Below are 19185 nucleotides of genomic sequence, written 5' to 3'. Positions count from 1 at the left end.
TATGTCAAGTGAGATTTTCACCTTAACCCAAAGGGGGGGGTATTGGCACTTTTCATGGAAAAATGTGAAATATTAAATTTTCTAAAATTGAAATAAATGCCTTCTAAACACCTCAAACATTCACTCTAAAACAGAAGATGGTTGTTTTTCGCAATATTTTTAGAAATTTTGGGCTCTTTTAGTAACATCATCACTTTCGCTGAAGCAACTTTTATGCTCATTTCTTGTCTTTCAGGATTAATTCTGGGTTTTATTTTGTTTATTTCATGAAAATGAACAACAATACACACCATGGAAACATTTTTGTTTGATTTGTGTCAAGTGAGATTTTCACCTAGATCCCAAAGGGGGGGTATTGGCATTTTTCATGGAAAAATGTTAAAAATTGAATTTTCTAAAAATAAAATAAACGCCTTCTAAACACCTCAAACATTCACTCTAATACAGAAGATTGTTGTTTTTCGCAATTATTTTAGAAATGTGGGCTCTTTTAGTAACATTAACACCTGGGCTGAAGCATCTTTTATGATCATTTATTGTCTTGCAGGATTCATTCTGGGTTTTATTTTGTTTATTTGATGAAAATGAACAACAATACACACCATGGAAACATTTTTGTTTGATATATGTCAAGTGATATTTTCACCTAGAACCCAAAGGGGGGGGTATTGGCACATTTCATGGAAAAATGTGAAAAATTAAATTTTCTAAAAATGAAATAAATGCCTTATAAACACCTCAAACATTCACTCTAATAGAGAAGATTGTCGTTTTTCGCAATATTTTAAGAAATTTGGGCTCTTTTAGCAACATTAACACCTGGGCTGCTGCATCTTTTATGATCATTTATTGTCTTTCAGGATACATTCTGGGTTTTATTTTGTTTATTTGATGAAAATGAACAACAATACACACCTTGGATACATTTTTGTTTGATTTCTGTCGAGTGAGATTTTCACCTAGAACCCAAAGGGGGGGTATTGGCACTTTTCATGGAAAAATGTGAAAAATTAAATTTTCTAAAAATGAAATAAATACCTTCTAAACACCCCAAACATTCACTCAAAAACAGAAGATTGTTGTTTTTCGCAATATTTTTAGAAATTTCGGCTCTTTAATAACTTTAATACTTGCGCTGAAGCGACTTTTATGCTCATTTCTTGCTTTCAGGATTAATTCTGGGTTTTATTTTGTTTATTTGATGAAAATGAACAACAATACACACCATGGAAACATTTTTGTTTGAATTGGTTCAAGTGAGATTTTCACATAGAACCCAAAGGGGGGGGTATTGGCACTTTTCATGGAAAAATGTGTAAAATTAAATTTTCTAAAAATGAAATAAATGCCTTCTAAACACCTCAAACATTCACTCTAAAATAGAAGATTGTTTTTTTTCGCAATATTTTTAGAAATTTGGGCTCTTTTAGCAACTTTAACACTTGTGCTGAAGCAACTTTTATGCTCATTTCTTGTCTTTCAGGAATAATTCTGGGTTTTATTTTGTTTATTTGATGAAAATGAACAACAATACACACCATGGAAACATTTTTGTTTGAATTGGTTCAAGTGAGATTTTCACCTTGAATCCAAAGGGGGGGGTATTGGCACTTTTCATGGAAAAATGTGAAAAATTAAATTTTCTAAAAATGAAATAAATGCCTTCTAAACACCTCAAACATTCACTCTAAAACAGAAGATTGTTGTTTTTCGCAATATTTTTAGAAATTTGGGCTCTTTTAGTAACATTAACACCTGGGCTGAAGCATCTTTTATGATCATTTATTGTCTTTCAGGATTCATTCTGGGTTTTATTTTGTTTATTTGATGAAAATGAACAACAATACACACCTTGGATACATTTTTGTTTGATTTGTGTCGAGTGAGATTTTCACCTATAACCAAAAGGGGGGGGTATTGGCACTTTTCATGGAAAAATGTGAAAAATTAAATTTTCTGAAAATGAAATAAATGCCTTCTAAACACCTCAAACATTCACTCTTAAACAGAAGATTGTTGTTTTTCGAAATATTTTTAGAAATTTGGGCTCTTTTAGTAACTTTATAACTTGCGCTGAAGCAACTTTTATGCTCATTTCTTGTCTTTCAGGATTAATTCTGGGTTTTATTTTGTTTATTTGATGAAAATGAACAACAATACACACCATGGAAACAATTTTGTTTGAACTGGTTCAAGTGAGATTTTCACCTAGAACCCAAAGGGGGGGGTATTGGCACTTTTATGGAAAAATGTGAAAAATTAAATATTCTAAAAATGAAATAAATGCCTTCTAAACACCTCAAACATTCACTCTAAAACAGAAGATTGTATTTTTTCGCAATATTTTTAGAAATTTGGGCTCTTTTAGTATCATTAACACCTGGGCTGAAGAATCTTTTATGCTCATTTCTTGTCTTTCAGGATTAATTCTGGGTTTTACATTGTTTATTTGATAAAAATGAACAACAATACACACCATGGAAACATTTTTGTTTGAATTGTTTCAAGGGAGATTTTCACCTAGAAGCAAAAGGGGGGGGTATTGGCACTTTTCATGGAAAAATGTGAAAAATTAAATTTTCTAAAAATGAAATAAATGCCTTATAAACACCTCAAACATTCACTCTAAAACAGAAGATTGTTGTTTTTCGCATTATTTTTAGAAATTTGGGCTCTTTTAGTAACATTAACACCTGGGCTGAAGCATCTTTTATGATCATTTATTGTCTTTCAGGATTCATTCTGGGTTTTATTTTGTTTATTTGATGAAAATGAACAACAATACACACCTTGGATACATTTTTGTTTGATTTGTGTCGAGTGAGATTTTTACCTATAACCCAAAGGGGGGGGTATTGGCACTTTTCATGGAAAAATGTGAAAAATTAAATTTTCTGAAAATGAAATAAATGCCTTCTAAACACCTCAAACATTCACTCTTAAACAGAAGATTGTTGTTTTTCGAAATATTTTAAGAAATTTGGGCTCTTTTAGTAACTTTATAACTTGCGCTGAAGCAACTTTTATGCTCATTTCTTGTCTTTCAGGATTAATTCTGGGTTTTATTTTTTTTATTTGATGAAAATGAACAACAATACACACCATGGAAACATTTTTGTTTGATTTGTGTCGAGTGAGATTTTCACCTAGAACCCAAAGGGGGGGGTATTGGCACTTTTCATGGAAAAATGTGAAAAATTAAATTTTCTAAAAATGAAATAAATGCCTTCTAAACACCTCAAACATTCACTCTATAACAGAAGATTGTTGTTTTTCGAAATATTTTTCGAAATTTGGGCATTCTTAATAACATTTACACTTGCGCTGAAGTATCTTTTATGCTCATTTCTTGTCTTTCGGGATTAATTATTGGTTTTATTTTGTTTATTTGATGAAAATTAACAACAATACACACCATGGAAACATTTTTGTTTGATTTGTGTCGAGTGAGATTTTCACCTAGAAGCAAAAGGGGGGGGTATTGGCACTTTTCATGGAAAAATGTGAAAAATTAAATTTTCTAAAAATGAAATAAATGCCTTCTAAACACCTCAAACATTCACTCTAAAACAGAAGATTGTTGTTTTTAGCAATATTTTTAGAAATTTGGGCTCTTTTAGTAACATTAACACATGCGCTGAAGCATCTTTTATGATCATTTATTGTCTTTCAGGATTAATTCAGGGTTTTATTTTGTTTATTTGATGAAAATGAACAACAATACACACCATGGAAACATTTTTGTTTGATTTATGTCAAGTGAGATTTTCACCTTAACCCAAAGGGGGGGGTATTGGCACTTTTCATGGAAAAATGTGAAATATTAAATTTTCTAAAAATGAAATAAATGCCGTCTAAACACCTCAAACTTTCACTCTAAAACATAAGATTGTTGTATTTCGCCATATTTTTAGAAATTTGGGCTCTTTTAGTAACATTAATACTCTCGCTGAAGCAACTTTTATGCTCATTTCTTGTCTTTCAAGATTAATTCTGGGTTTTATTTTGTTTATTTGATGAAAATGAACAACAATACACACCATGGAAACATTCTTGATTGATTTGTGTCGAATGAGTTTTTCACCTAGAACCCAGACGGGGGGGTATTGGCACTTTTCATGGAAAAATGTGAAAAATTAAATTTTCTAAAAATGAAATAAATGCCGTCTAAACACCTCAAACATTCTTTCTAAAACAGAAGATTGTTGTTTTTCGCAATATTTTTAGAAATTTGGGCTCTTTTAGTAACATTAACACCTGGGCTGAAGCATCTTTTATGATCATTTATTGTCTTTCAGGATTCATTCTGGGTTTTATTTTGTTTATTTGATGAAAATGAACAACAATACACACCTTGGATACATTTTTGTTTGATTTGTGTCGATTGAGATTTTCACCTAGAACCCAAAGGCGGGGGTATTGGCACATTTCATGGAAAAATGTGAAAAATTAAATTTTCTAAAAATGAAATAAATGCCTTCTAAACACCTCAAACATTCACTCTTAAACAGAAGATTGTTGTTTTTCGCAATATTTTTAGAAATTTGGGCTCTTTTAGTAACTTTATAACTTGCGCTGAAGCAACTTTTATGCTCATTTCTTGTCTTTCAGGATTAATTCTGGGTTTTATTTTGTTTATTTGATGAAAATGAACAACAATACACACCATGGAAACATTTTTGTTTGAACTGGTTCAAGTGAGATTTTCACCTAGAACCCAAAGGGTTCTATTTGATACCCAAAGGGGGGGGTATTGGCACTTTTCATGGAAAAATGTGAAAAATAAAATATTCTAAAAATGAAATAAATGCCTTCTAAACACCTCAAACATTCACTCTAAAACAGAAGATTGTTGTTTTTCGCAATATTTTTAGAAATTTGGGCTCTTTTAGTAACATTAACACCTGGGCTGAAGCATCTTTAATGATCATTTATTGTCTTTCAGGATACATTCTGGGTTTTATTTTGTTTATTTGATGAAAATGAACAACAATACACACCATGGAAACATTCTTGATTGATTTGTGTCGAATGAGTTTTTCACCTAGAACCCAAACGGGGGGGTATTGGCACTTTTCATGGAAAAATGTGAAAAATTAAATTTTCTAAAAATGAAATAAATGCCGTCTAAACACCTCAAACATTCTTTCTAAAACAGAAGATTGTTGTTTTTCGCAATATTTTTAGAAATTTGGGCTCTTTTAGTAACATTAACACCTGGGCTGAAGCATCTTTTATGATCATTTATTGTCTTTCAGGATTCATTCTGGGTTTTATTTTGTTTATTTGATGAAAATGAACAACAATACACACCTTGGATACATTTTTGTTTGATTTGTGTCGATTGAGATTTTCACCTAGAACCCAAAGGCGGGGGTATTGGCACATTTCATGGAAAAATGTGAAAAATTAAATTTTCTAAAAATGAAATAAATGCCTTCTAAACACCTCAAACATTCACTCTTAAACAGAAGATTGTTGTTTTTCGCAATATTTTTAGAAATTTGGGCTCTTTTAGTAACTTTATAACTTGCGCTGAAGCAACTTTTATGCTCATTTCTTGTCTTTCAGGATTAATTCTGGGTTTTATTTTGTTTATTTGATGAAAATGAACAACAATACACACCATGGAAACATTTTTGTTTGAACTGGTTCAAGTGAGATTTTCACCTAGAACCCAAAGGGGGGGGTATTGGCACTTTTCATGGAAAAATGTGAAAAATAAAATATTCTAAAAATGAAATAAATGCCTTCTAAACACTTTAAACATTCACTCTAAAACAGAAGATTGTTGTTTTTCGCAATATTTTTAGAAATTTGGGCTCTTTTAGTAACATTAACACCTGGGCTGAAGCATCTTTTATGATCATTTATTGTCTTTCAGGATACATTCTGGGTTTTATTTTGTTTATTTGATGAAAATGAACAACAATACACACCTTGGTACATTTTTGTTTGATTTGTGTCGAGTGAGATTTTCACCTAGAACCCAAAGGGGGGGGGTATTGGCACTTTTCATGGAAAAATGTGAAAAATTACATTTTCTAAAAATGAAATAAATGCCTTCTAAACACCTCAAACATTCACTCTAAAACAGAAGATTGTTGTTTTTCGCAATATTTTTAGAAATTTGGGCTCTTTTAGTAACATTAACACCTGGGCTGAAGCATCTTTTATGATCATTTATTGTCTTTCAGGATTCATTCTGGGTTTTATTTTGTTTATTTGATGAAAATGAACAACAATACACACCTTGGATACATTTTTTTTGATTTGTGTCGTGTGAGATTTTCACCTAGAACCCAAAGGGGGGGGTATTGGCACTTTTCATGGAAAAATGTGAAAAATTAAATTTTCTAAAAATGAAATAAATGCCTTCTAAACACCTCAAACATTCACTCAAAAACAGAAGATTGTTGTTTTTCGCAATATTTTTAGAAATTTGGGCTCTTTTAGTAACATTAACACCTGGGCTGAAGCATCTTTTATGCTCATTTCTTGTCTTTCAGGATTAATTCAGGGTTTTATTTTGTTTATTTGATGAAAATGAACAACAATACACACCATGGAAACATTTTTGTTTGATTTGTGTCGAGTGAGATTTTCACCTAGAACCCAAAGGGGGGGTATTGGCACTTTTCATGGAAAAATGTGAAAAATTAAATTTTCTAAAAATGAAATAAATGCCTTCTAAACACCTCAAACATTCACTCTAAAACAGAAGATTGTTGTTTTTCGCAATTATTTTAGAAATGTGGGCTCTTTTAGTAACATTAACACCTGGGCTGAAGCATCTTTTATGATCATTTATTGTCTTTCAGGATTCATCCTGGGTTTTATTTTGTTTATTTGATGAAAATGAACAACAATACACACCATGGAAACATTTTTGTTTGATATATGTCAAGTGATATTTTCACCTAGAACCCAAAGGGGGGGGTATTGGCACTTTTCATGGAAAAATGTGAAAAATTAAATTTTATAAAAATGAAATAAATGCCTTATAAACACCTCAAACATTCACTCTAAAACAGAAGATTGTTGTTTTTCGCAATATTTTTAGAAATTTGGACCCTTTTAAAAACATTAACACCTCGGCTGAAGCATCTTTAATGATCATTTATTGTCTTTCAGGATACATTCTGGGTTTTATTTTGTTTATTTGATGAAAATGAACAACAATACACACCTTGGTACATTTTTGTTTGATTTGTGTCGAGTGAGATTTTCACCTAGAACCCAAAGGGGGGGGTATTGGCACTTTTCATGGAAAAATGTGAAAAATTAAATTTTCTAAAAATGAAATAAATGCCTTCTAAACACCTCAAACATTCACTCTAAAACAGAAGATTGTTGTTTTTCGCAATATTTTTAGAAATTTGGGCTCTTTTAGTAACATTAACACCTGGGCTGAAGCATCTTTTATGATCATTTATTGTCTTTCAGGATTCATTCTGGGTTTTATTTAGTTTATTTGATGAAAATGAACAACAATACACACCTTGGATACATTTTTGCTTGATTTGTGTCGAGTGAGATTTTCACCTAGAACCCAAAGGGGGGGGTATTGGCACTTTTCATGGAAAAATGTGAAAAATTAAATTTTCTAAAAATGAAATAAATGCCTTCTAAACACCTCAAACATTCACTCTAAAACAGAAGATTGTTGTTTTTTCGCAATATTTTTAGAAATTTGGGCTCTTTTAGTATCATTAACACCTGGGCTGAAGCAACTTTTATGCTCATTTCTTGTCTTTCAAGATTAATTCTGGGTTTTATTTTGTTTATTTGATGAAAATGAACAACAATACACACCATGGAAACATTCTTGATTGATTTGTGTCAAATGAGTTTTTCACCTAGAACCCAAACGGGGGGGTATTGGCACTTTTCATGGAAAAATGTGAAAAATTAAATTTTCTAAAAATGAAATAAATGCCGTCTAAACACCTCAAACATTCTTTCTAAAACAGAAGATTGTTGTTTTTCGCAATATTTTTAGAAATTTGGGCTCTTTTAGTAACATTAACACCTGGGCTGAAGCATCTTTTATGATCATTTATTGTCTTTCAGTATTCATTCTGGGTTTTATTTTGTTTATTTGATGAAAATGAACAACAATACACACCTTGGATACATTTTTGTTTGATTTGTGTCGATTGAGATTTTCACCTAGAACCCAAAGGCGGGGGTATTGGCACATTTCATGGAAAAATGTGAAAAATTAAATTTTATAAAAATGAAATAAATGCCTTATAAACACCTCAAACATTCACTCTAAAACAGAAGATTGTTGTTTTTCGCAATATTTTTAGAAATTTGGGCCCTTTTAAAAACATTAACACCTCGGCTGAAGCATCTTTTATGATCATTTATTGTCTTTCAGGATACATTCTGGGTTTTATTTTGTTTATTTGATGAAAATGAACAACAATACACACCTTGGTACATTTTTGTTTGATTTGTGTCGAGTGAGATTTTCACCTAGAACCCAAAGGGGGGGGTATTGGCACTTTTCATGGAAAAATGTGAAAAATTAAATTTTCTAAAAATGAAATAAATGCCTTCTAAACACCTCAAACATTCACTCTAAAACAGAAGATTGTTGTTTTTCGCAATATTTTTAGAAATTTGGGCTCTTTTAGTAACATTAACACCTGGGCTGAAGCATCTTTTATGATCATTTATTGTCTTTCAGGATTCATTCTGGGTTTTATTTAGTTTATTTGATGAAAATGAACAACAATACACACCTTGGATACATTTTTGCTTGATTTGTGTCGAGTGAGATTTTCACCTAGAACCCAAAGGGGGGGGTATTGGCACTTTTTCATGGAAAAATGTGAAAAATTAAATTTTCTAAAAATGAAATAAATGCCTTCTAAACACCTCAAACATTCACTCTAAAACAGAAGATTGTTGTTTTTCGCAATATTTTTAGAAATTTGGGCTCTTTTAGTATCATTTACACCTGGGCTGAAGCAACTTTTATGCTCATTTCTTGTCTTTCAAGATTAATTCTGGGTTTTATTTTGTTTATTTGATGAAAATGAACAACAATACACACCATGGAAACATTCTTGATTGATTTGTGTCGAATGAGTTTTTCACCTAGAACCCAAACGGGGGGGTATTGGCACTTTTCATGGAAAAATGTGAAAAATTAAATTTTCTAAAAATGAAATAAATGCCGTCTAAACACCTCAAACATTCTTTCTAAAACAGAAGATTGTTGTTTTTCGCAATATTTTTAGAAATTTGGGCTCTTTTTAGTAACATTAACACCTGGGCTGAAGCATCTTTTATGATCATTTATTGTCTTTCAGTATTCATTCTGGGTTTTATTTTGTTTATTTGATGAAAATGAACAACAATACACACCTTGGATACATTTTTGTTTGATTTGTGTCGATTGAGATTTTCACCTAGAACCCAAAGGCGGGGGGTATTGGCACATTTCATGGAAAAATGTGAAAAATTAAATTTTCTAAAAATGAAATAAATGCCTTCTAAACACCTCAAACATTCACTCTTAAACAGAAGATTGTTGTTTTTCGCAATATTTTTAGAAATTTGGGCTCTTTTAGTAACTTTATAACTTGCGCTGAAGCAACTTTTATGCTCATTTCTTGTCTTTTCAGGATTAATTCTGGGTTTTATTTTGTTTATTTGATGAAAATGAACAACAATACACACCATGGAAACATTTTTGTTTGAACTGGTTCAAGTGAGATTTTCACCTAGAACCCAAAGGGGGGGGGTATTGGCACTTTTCATGGAAAAATGTGAAAAATAAAATATTCTAAAAATGAAATAAATGCCTTCTAAACACCTCAAACATTCACTCTAAAACAGAAGATTGTTGTTTTTCGCAATATTTTTAGAAATTTGGGCTCTTTTAGTAACATTAACACCTGGGCTGAAGCATCTTTTATGATCATTTATTGTCTTTCAGGATACATTCTGGGTTTTATTTTGTTTATTTGATGAAAATGAACAACAATACACACCATGGAAACATTCTTGATTGATTTGTGTCGAATGAGTTTTTCACCTAGAACCCAAACGGGGGGGGTATTGGCACTTTTCATGGAAAAATGTGAAAAATTAAATTTTCTAAAAATGAAATAAATGCCGTCTAAACACCTCAAACATTCTTTCTAAAACAGAAGATTGTTGTTTTTCGCAATATTTTTAGAAATTTGGGCTCTTTTAGTAACATTAACACCTGGGCTGAAGCATCTTTTATGATCATTTATTGTCTTTCAGGATTCATTCTGGGTTTTATTTTGTTTATTTGATGAAAATGAACAACAATACACACCATGGAAACATTTTTGTTTGATTTGTGTCGAGTGAGATTTTCACCTAGAACCCAAAGGGGGGGGTATTGGCACTTTTCATGGAAAAATGTGAAAAATTATATTTTCTAAAAATGAAATAAATGCCTTCTAAACACCTCAAACATTCACTCTAAAACAGAAGATTGTTGTTTTTCGCAATTATTTTAGAAATGTGGGCTCTTTTAGTAACATTAACACCTGGGCTGAAGCATCTTTTATGATCATTTATTGTCTTTCAGGATTCATCCTGGGTTTTATTTTGTTTATTTGATGAAAATGAACAACAATACACACCATGGAAACATTTTTGTTTGATATATGTCAAGTGATATTTTCACCTAGAACCCAAAGGGGGGGGTATTGGCACTTTTCATGGAAAAATGTGAAAAATTAAATTTTATAAAAATGAAATAAATGCCTTATAAACACCTCAAACATTCACTCTAAAACAGAAGATTGTTGTTTTTCGCAATATTTTTAGAAATTTGGGCCCTTTTAAAAACATTAACACCTCGGCTGAAGCATCTTTTATGATCATTTATTGTCTTTTAGGATACATTCTGGGTTTTATTTTGTTTATTTGATGAAAATGAACAACAATACACACCTTGGTACATTTTTGTTTGATTTGTGTCGAGTGAGATTTTCACCTAGAACCCAAAGGGGGGGGTATTGGCACTTTTCATGGAAAAATGTGAAAAATTAAATTTTCTAAAAATGAAATAAATGCCTTCTAAACACCTCAAACATTCACTCTAAAACAGAAGATTGTTGTTTTTCGCAATATTTTTAGAAATTTGGGCTCTTTTAGTAACATTAACACCTGGGCTGAAGCATCTTTTATGATCATTTATTGTCTTTCAGGATTCATTCTGGGTTTTATTTAGTTTATTTGATGAAAATGAACAACAATACACACCTTGGATACATTTTTGCTTGATTTGTGTCGAGTGAGAGTTTCACCTAGAACCCAAAGGGGGGGGTATTGGCACTTTTCATGGAAAAATGTGAAAAATTAAATTTTCTAAAAATGAAATAAATGCCTTCTAAACACCTCAAACATTCACTCTAAAACAGAAGATTGTTGTTTTTCGCAATATTTTTAGAAATTTGGGCTCTTTTAGTATCATTAACACCTGGGCTGAAGCAACTTTTATGCTCATTTCTTGTCTTTCAAGATTAATTCTGGGTTTTATTTTGTTTATTTGATGAAAATGAACAACAATACACACCATGGAAACATTCTTGATTGATTTGTGTCGAATGAGTTTTTCACCTAGAACCCAAACGGGGGGGTATTGGCACTTTTCATGGAAAAATGTGAAAAATTAAATTTTCTAAAAATGAAATAAATGCCGTCTAAACACCTCAAACATTCTTTCTAAAACAGAAGATTGTTGTTTTTCGCAATATTTTTAGAAATTTGGGCTCTTTTAGTAACATTAACACCTGGGCTGAAGCATCTTTTATGATCATTTATTGTCTTTCAGTATTCATTCTGGGTTTTATTTTGTTTATTTGATGAAAATGAACAACAATACACACCTTGGATACATTTTTGTTTGATTTGTGTCGATTGAGATTTTCACCTAGAACCCAAAGGCGGGGGTATTGGCACATTTCATGGAAAAATGTGAAAAATTAAATTTTCTAAAAATGAAATAAATGCCTTCTAAACACCTCAAACATTCACTCTTAAACAGAAGATTGTTGTTTTTCGCAATATTTTTAGAAATTTGGGCTCTTTTAGTAACTTTATAACTTGCGCTGAAGCAACTTTTATGCTCATTTCTTGTCTTTCAGGATTAATTCTGGGTTTTATTTTGTTTATTTGATGAAAATGAACAACAATACACACCATGGAAACATTTTTGTTTGATATATGTCAAGTGATATTTTCACCTAGAACCCAAAGGGGGGGGTATTGGCACTTTTCATGGAAAAATGTGAAAAATAAAATATTCTAAAAATGAAATAAATGCCTTCTAAACACCTCAAACATTCACTCTAAAACAGAAGATTGATGTTTTTCGCAATATTTTTAGAAATTTGGGCTCTTTTAGTAACATTAACACCTGGGCTGAAGCATCTTTTATGATCATTTATTGTCTTTCAGGATACATTCTGGGTTTTATTTTGTTTATTTGATGAAAATGAACAACAATACACACCATGGAAACATTCTTGATTGATTTGTGTCGAATGAGTTTTTCACCTAGAACCCAAACGGGGGGGTATTGGCACTTTTCATGGAAAAATGTGAAAAATTAAATTTTCTAAAAATGAAATAAATGCCGTCTAAACACCTCAAACATTCTTTCTAAAACAGAAGATTGTTGTTTTTCGCAATATTTTTAGAAATTTGGGCTCTTTTAGTAACATTAACACCTGGGCTGAAGCATCTTTTATGATCATTTATTGTCTTTCAGGATTCATTCTGGGTTTTATTTTGTTTATTTGATGAAAATGAACAACAATACACACCTTGGATACATTTTTGTTTGATTTGTGTCGATTGAGATTTTCACCTAGAACCCAAAGGCGGGGGTATTGGCACATTTCATGGAAAAATGTGAAAAATTAAATTTTCTAAAAATGAAATAAATGCCTTCTAAACACCTCAAACATTCACTCTTAAACAGAAGATTGTTGTTTTTTCGCAATATTTTTAGAAATTTGGGCTCTTTTAGTAACTTTATAACTTGCGCTGAAGCAACTTTTATGCTCATTTCTTGTCTTTCAGGATTAATTCTGGGTTTTATTTTGTTTATTTGATGAAAATGAACAACAATACACACCATGGAAACATTTTTGTTTGATATATGTCAAGTGATATTTTCACCTAGAACCCAAAGGGGGGGGGTATTGGCACTTTTCATGGAAAAATGTGAAAAATAAAATATTCTAAAAATGAAATAAATGCCTTCTAACACCTCAAACATTCACTCTAAAACAGAAGATTGTTGTTTTTCGCAATATTTTTAGAAATTTGGGCTCTTTTAGTAACATTAACACTTGCACTAAAGCATCTTTTATGCTAATTTATTGTCTTTCAGGATACATTCTGGGTTTTATTTTGTTTATTTGATGAAAATGAACAACAATACACACCTTGGTACATTTTTGTTTGATTTGTGTCGAGTGAGATTTTCACCTAGAACCCAAAGGGGGGGGGGTATTGGCACTTTTCATGGAAAAATGTGAAAAATTACATTTTCTAAAAATGAAATAAATGCCTTATAAACACCTCAAACATTCACTCTAAAACAGAAGATTGTTGTTTTTTCGCAATATTTTTAGAAATTTGGGCTCTTTTAGTAACATTAACACCTGGGCTGAAGCATCTTTTATGATCATTTATTGTCTTTCAGGATTCATTCTGGGTTTTATTTTGTTTATTTGATGAAAATGAACAACAATACACACCTTGGATACATTTTTGTTTGATTTGTGTCGTGTGAGATTTTCACCTAGAACCCAAAGGGGGGGGGTTTTGGCACTTTTCATGGAAAAATGTGAAAAATTATATTTTCTAAAAATGAAATAAATGCCTTCTAAACACCTCAAACATTCACTCTAAAACAGAAGATTGTTGTTTTTCGCAATTATTTTAGAAATGTGGGCTCTTTTAGTAACATTAACACCTGGGCTGAAGCATCTTTTATGATCATTTATTGTCTTTCAGGATTCATCCCGGGTTTTTATTTTGTTTATTTGATGAAAATGAACAACAATACACACCATGGAAACATTTTTGTTTGATATATGTCAAGTGATATTTTCACCTAGAACCCAAAGGGGGGGGTATTGGCACTTTTCATGGAAAAATGTGAAAAATTAAATTTTATAAAAATGAAATAAATGCCTTATAAACACCTCGAACATTCACTCTAAAACAGAAGATTGTTGTTTTTCGCAATATTTTTAGAAATTTGGGCTCTTTTAAAAACATTAACACCTCGGCTGAAGCATCTTTTATGATCATTTATTGTCTTTCAGGATACATTCTGGGTTTTATTTTGTTTATTTGATGAAAATGAACAACAATACACACCATGGAAACATTCTTGATTGATTTGTGTCGAATGAGTTTTTCACCTAGAACCCAAACGGGGGGGGTATTGGCACTTTTCATGGAAAAATGTGAAAAATTAAATTTTCTAAAAATGAAATAAATGCCTTCTAAACACCTCAAACATTCACTCTGAAACAGAAGATTGTTGTTTTTCGCAATATTTTTAGAAATTTGGGCTCTTTTAGTAACATTAACACCTGGGCTGAAGCATCTTTTATGATCATTTATTGTCTTTCAGGATTCATTCTGGGTTTTATTTAGTTTATTTGATGAAAATGAACAACAATACACACCTTGGATACATTTTTGCTTGATTTGTGTCGAGTGAGATTTTCACCTAGAACCCAAAGGGGGGGTATGGCACTTTTCATGGAAAAATGTGAAAAATTAAATTTTCTAAAAATGAAATAAATGCCTTCTAAACACCTCAAACATTCACTCTAAAACAGAAGATTGTTGTTTTTCGCAATATTTTTAGAAATTTGGGCTCTTTTAGTATCATTAACACCTGGGCTGAAGCATCTTTTATGCTCATTTCTTGTCTTTCAGGATTAATTCAGGGTTTTATTTTGTTTATTTGATGAAAATGAACAACAAGACACACCAAGGAAACATTTTTGTTTCATTTGTGTCGAGTGAGATTTTCACCTAGATCCCAAAGGGGGGGGTATTGGCATTTTTCATGGAAAAATGTTAAAAATTAAATTTTCTAAAAATAAAATAAACGCCTTCTAAACACCTCAAACATTCACTCTAATACAGAAGATTGTTGTTTTTCGCAATTATTTTTGAAATGTGGGCTCTTTTAGTAACATTAACACCTGGGCTGAAGCATCTTTTATGATCATTTATTGTCTTTCAGGATTCATTCTGGGTTTTATTTTGTTTATTTGATGAAAATGAACAACAATACACACCTTGGATACATTTTTGATTGATTTGTGTCGAGAGAGATTTTCACCTAGAACCCAAGGGGGTATTGGCACTTTTCATGGAAAAATGTGAAAAATTAAATTTTCTAAAAATGAAATGAATGCCTTCTAAACACCTCAAACATTCACTCTAAAACAGAAGATTGTTGTTTTTCGCAATATTTTTAGAAATTTGGGCTCTTTTAGTAACTTTATAACTTGCGCTGAAGCAACTTTTATGCTCATTTCTTGTCTTTCAGGATTAATTCTGGGTTTTATTTTGTTTATTTGATGAAAATGAACAACAATACACACCATGGAAACATTTTTGTTTGAACTGGTTCAAGTGAGATTTTCACCTAGAACCCAAAGGGGGGGGTATTGGCACTTTTCATGGAAAAATGTGAAAAATAAAATATTCTAAAAATGAAATAAATGCCTTCTAAACACCTCAAACATTCACTCTAAAACAGAAGATTGTTGTTTTTCGCAATATTTTTAGAAATTTGGGCTCTTTTAGTAATATTAACACCTGGGCTGAAGCATCTTTTATGATCATTTATTGTCTTTCAGGATACATTCTGGGTTTTATTTTGTTTATTTGATGAAAATGAACAACAATACACAACATGGAAACATTCTTGATTGATTTGTGTCGAATGAGTTTTTCACCTAGAACCCAAACGGGGGGGTATTGGCACTTTTCATGGAAAAATGTGAAAAATTAAATTTTCTAAAAATGAAATAAATGCCGTCTAAACACCTCAAACATTCTTTCTAAAACAGAATATTGTTGTTTTTCGCAATATTTTTAGAAATTTGGGCTCTTTTAGTAACATTAACACCTGGGCTGAAGCATCTTTTATGATCATTTATTGTCTTTCAGGATTCATTCTGGGTTTTATTTTGTTTATTTGATGAAAATGAACAACAATACACACCTTGGATACATTTTTGTTTGATTTGTGTCGATTGAGATTTTCACCTAGAACCCAAAGGCGGGGGTATTGGCACATTTCATGGAAAAATGTGAAAAATTAAATTTTCTAAAAATGAAATAAATGCCTTCTAAACACCTCAAACATTCACTCTTAAACAGAAGATTGTTGTTTTTCGCAATATTTTTAGAAATTTGGGCTCTTTTAGTAACTTTATAACTTGCGCTGAAGCAACTTTTATGCTCATTTCTTGTCTTTCAGGATTAATTCTGGGTTTTATTTTGTTTATTTGATGAAAATGAACAACAATACACACCATGGAAACATTTTTGTTTGAACTGGTTCAAGTGAGATTTTCACCTAGAACCCAAAGGGGGGGGTATTGGCACTTTTCATGGAAAAATGTGAAAAATAAAATATTCTAAAAATGAAATAAATGCCTTCTAAACTCCTCAAACATTCACTCTAAAACAGAAGATTGTTGTTTTTCGCAATATTTTTAGAAATTTGGGCTCTTTTAGTAACATTAACACCTGGGCTGAAGCATCTTTTATGATCATTTATTGTCTTTCAGGATACATTCTGGGTTTTATTTTGTTTATTTGATGAAAATGAACAACAATACACACCATGGAAACATTCTTGATTGATTTGTGTCGAATGAGTTTTTCACCTAGAACCCAAACGGGGGGGTATTGGCACTTTTCATGGAAAAATGTGAAAAATTAAATTTTCTAAAAATGAAATAAATGCCGTCTAAACACCTCAAACATTCTTTCTAAAACAGAAGATTGTTGTTTTTCGCAATATTTTTAGAAATTTGGGCTCTTTTAGTAACATTAACACCTGGGCTGAAGCATCTTTTATGATCATTTATTGTCTTTCAGGATTCATTCTGGGTTTTATTTTGTTTATTTGATGAAAATGAACAACAATACACACCTTGGATACATTTTTGTTTGATTTGTGTCGATTGAGATTTTCACCTAGAACCCAAAGGCGGGGGTATTGGAACATTTCATGGAAAAATGTGAAAAATTAAATTTTCTAAAAATGAAATAAATGCCTTCTAAACACCTCAAACATTCACTCTTAAACAGAAGATTGTTGTTTTTCGCAATATTTTTAGAAATTTGGGCTCTTTTAGTAACTTTATAACTTGCGCTGAAGCAACTTTTATGCTCATTTCTTGTCTTTCAGGATTAATTCTGGGTTTTATTTTGTTTATTTGATGAAAATGAACAACAATACACACCATGGAAACATTTTTGTTTGAACTGGTTCAAGTGAGATTTTCACCTAGAACCCAAAGGGGGGGGTATTGGCACTTTTCATGGAAAAATGTGAAAAATAAAATATTCTAAAAATGAAATAAATGCCTTCTAAACACCTCAAACATTCACTCTAAAACAGAAGATTGTTGTTTTTCGCAATATTTTTAGAAATTTGGGCTCTTTTAGTAACATTAACACTTGCACTAAAGCATCTTTTATGCTAATTTATTGTCTTTCAGGATACATTCTGGGTTTTATTTTGTTTATTTGATAAAAATGAACAACAATACACACCTTGGTACATTTTTGTTTGATTTGTGTCGAGTGAGATTTTCACCTAGAACCCAAAGGGGGGGGTATTGGCACTTTTCATGGAAAAATGTGAAAAATTACATTTTCTAAAAATGAAATAAATGCCTTCTAAACACCTCAAACATTCACTCTTAAACAGAAGATTGTTGTTTTTCGCAATATTTTTAGAAATTTGGGCTCTTTTAGTAACATTAACACCTGGGCTGAAGCATCTTTTATGATCATTTATTGTCTTTCAGGATTCATTCTGGGTTTTATTTTGTTTATTTGATGAAAATGAACAACAATACACACCTTGGATACATTTTTGTTTGATTTGTGTCGTGTGAGATTTTCACCTAGAACCCAAAGGGGGGGGTTTTGGCACTTTTCATGGAAAAATGTGAAAAATTAAATTTTCTAAAAATGAAATAAATGCCTTCTAAACACCTCAAACATTCACTCAAAAACAGAAGATTGTTGTTTTTCGCAATATTTTTAGAAATTTGGGCTCTTTTAGTAACATTAACACCTGGGCTGAAGCATCTTTTATGCTCATTTCTTGTCTTTCAGGATTAATTCAGGGTTTTATTTTGTTTATTTGAAGAAAATGAACAACAATACACACCATGGAAACATTTTTGTTTGATTTGTGTCGAGTGAGATTTTCACCTAGAACCCAAAGGGGGGGTATTGGCACTTTTCATGGAAAAATGTGAAAAATTATATTTTCTAAAAATGAAATAAATGCCTTCTAAACACCTCAAACATTCACTCTAAAACAGAAGATTGTTGTTTTTCGCAATTATTTTAGAAATGTGGGCTCTTTTAGTAACATTAACACCTGGGCTGAAGCATCTTTTATGATCATTTATTGTCTTTCAGGATTCATCCTGGGTTTTATTTTGTTTATTTGATGAAAATGAACAACAATACACACCATGGAAACATTTTTGTTTGATATATGTCAAGTGATATTTTCACCTAGAACCCAAAGGGGGGGGTATTGGCACTTTTCATGGAAAAATGTGAAAAATTAAATTTTATAAAAATGAAATAAATGCCTTATAAACACCTCGAACATTCACTCTAAAACAGAAGATTGTTGTTTTTCGCAATATTTTTAGAAATTTGGGCTCTTTTAAAAACATTAACACCTCGGCTGAAGCATCTTTTATGATCATTTATTGTCTTTCAGGATACATTCTGGGTTTTATTTTGTTTATTTGATGAAAATGAACAACAATACACACCTTGGTACATTTTTGTTTGATTTGTGTCGAGTGAGATTTTCACCTAGAACCCAAAGGGGGGGGTATTGGCACTTTTCATGGAAAAATGTGAAAAATTAAA

This window comes from Hetaerina americana, unplaced genomic scaffold (assembly GCF_022747635.1).
Source record: "Hetaerina americana unplaced genomic scaffold, ioHetAmer1.1.p SCAF_221, whole genome shotgun sequence".
Lineage (NCBI taxonomy): Eukaryota > Metazoa > Arthropoda > Insecta > Odonata > Calopterygidae > Hetaerina > Hetaerina americana.
This window is presented reverse-complemented; position numbering follows the sequence as displayed.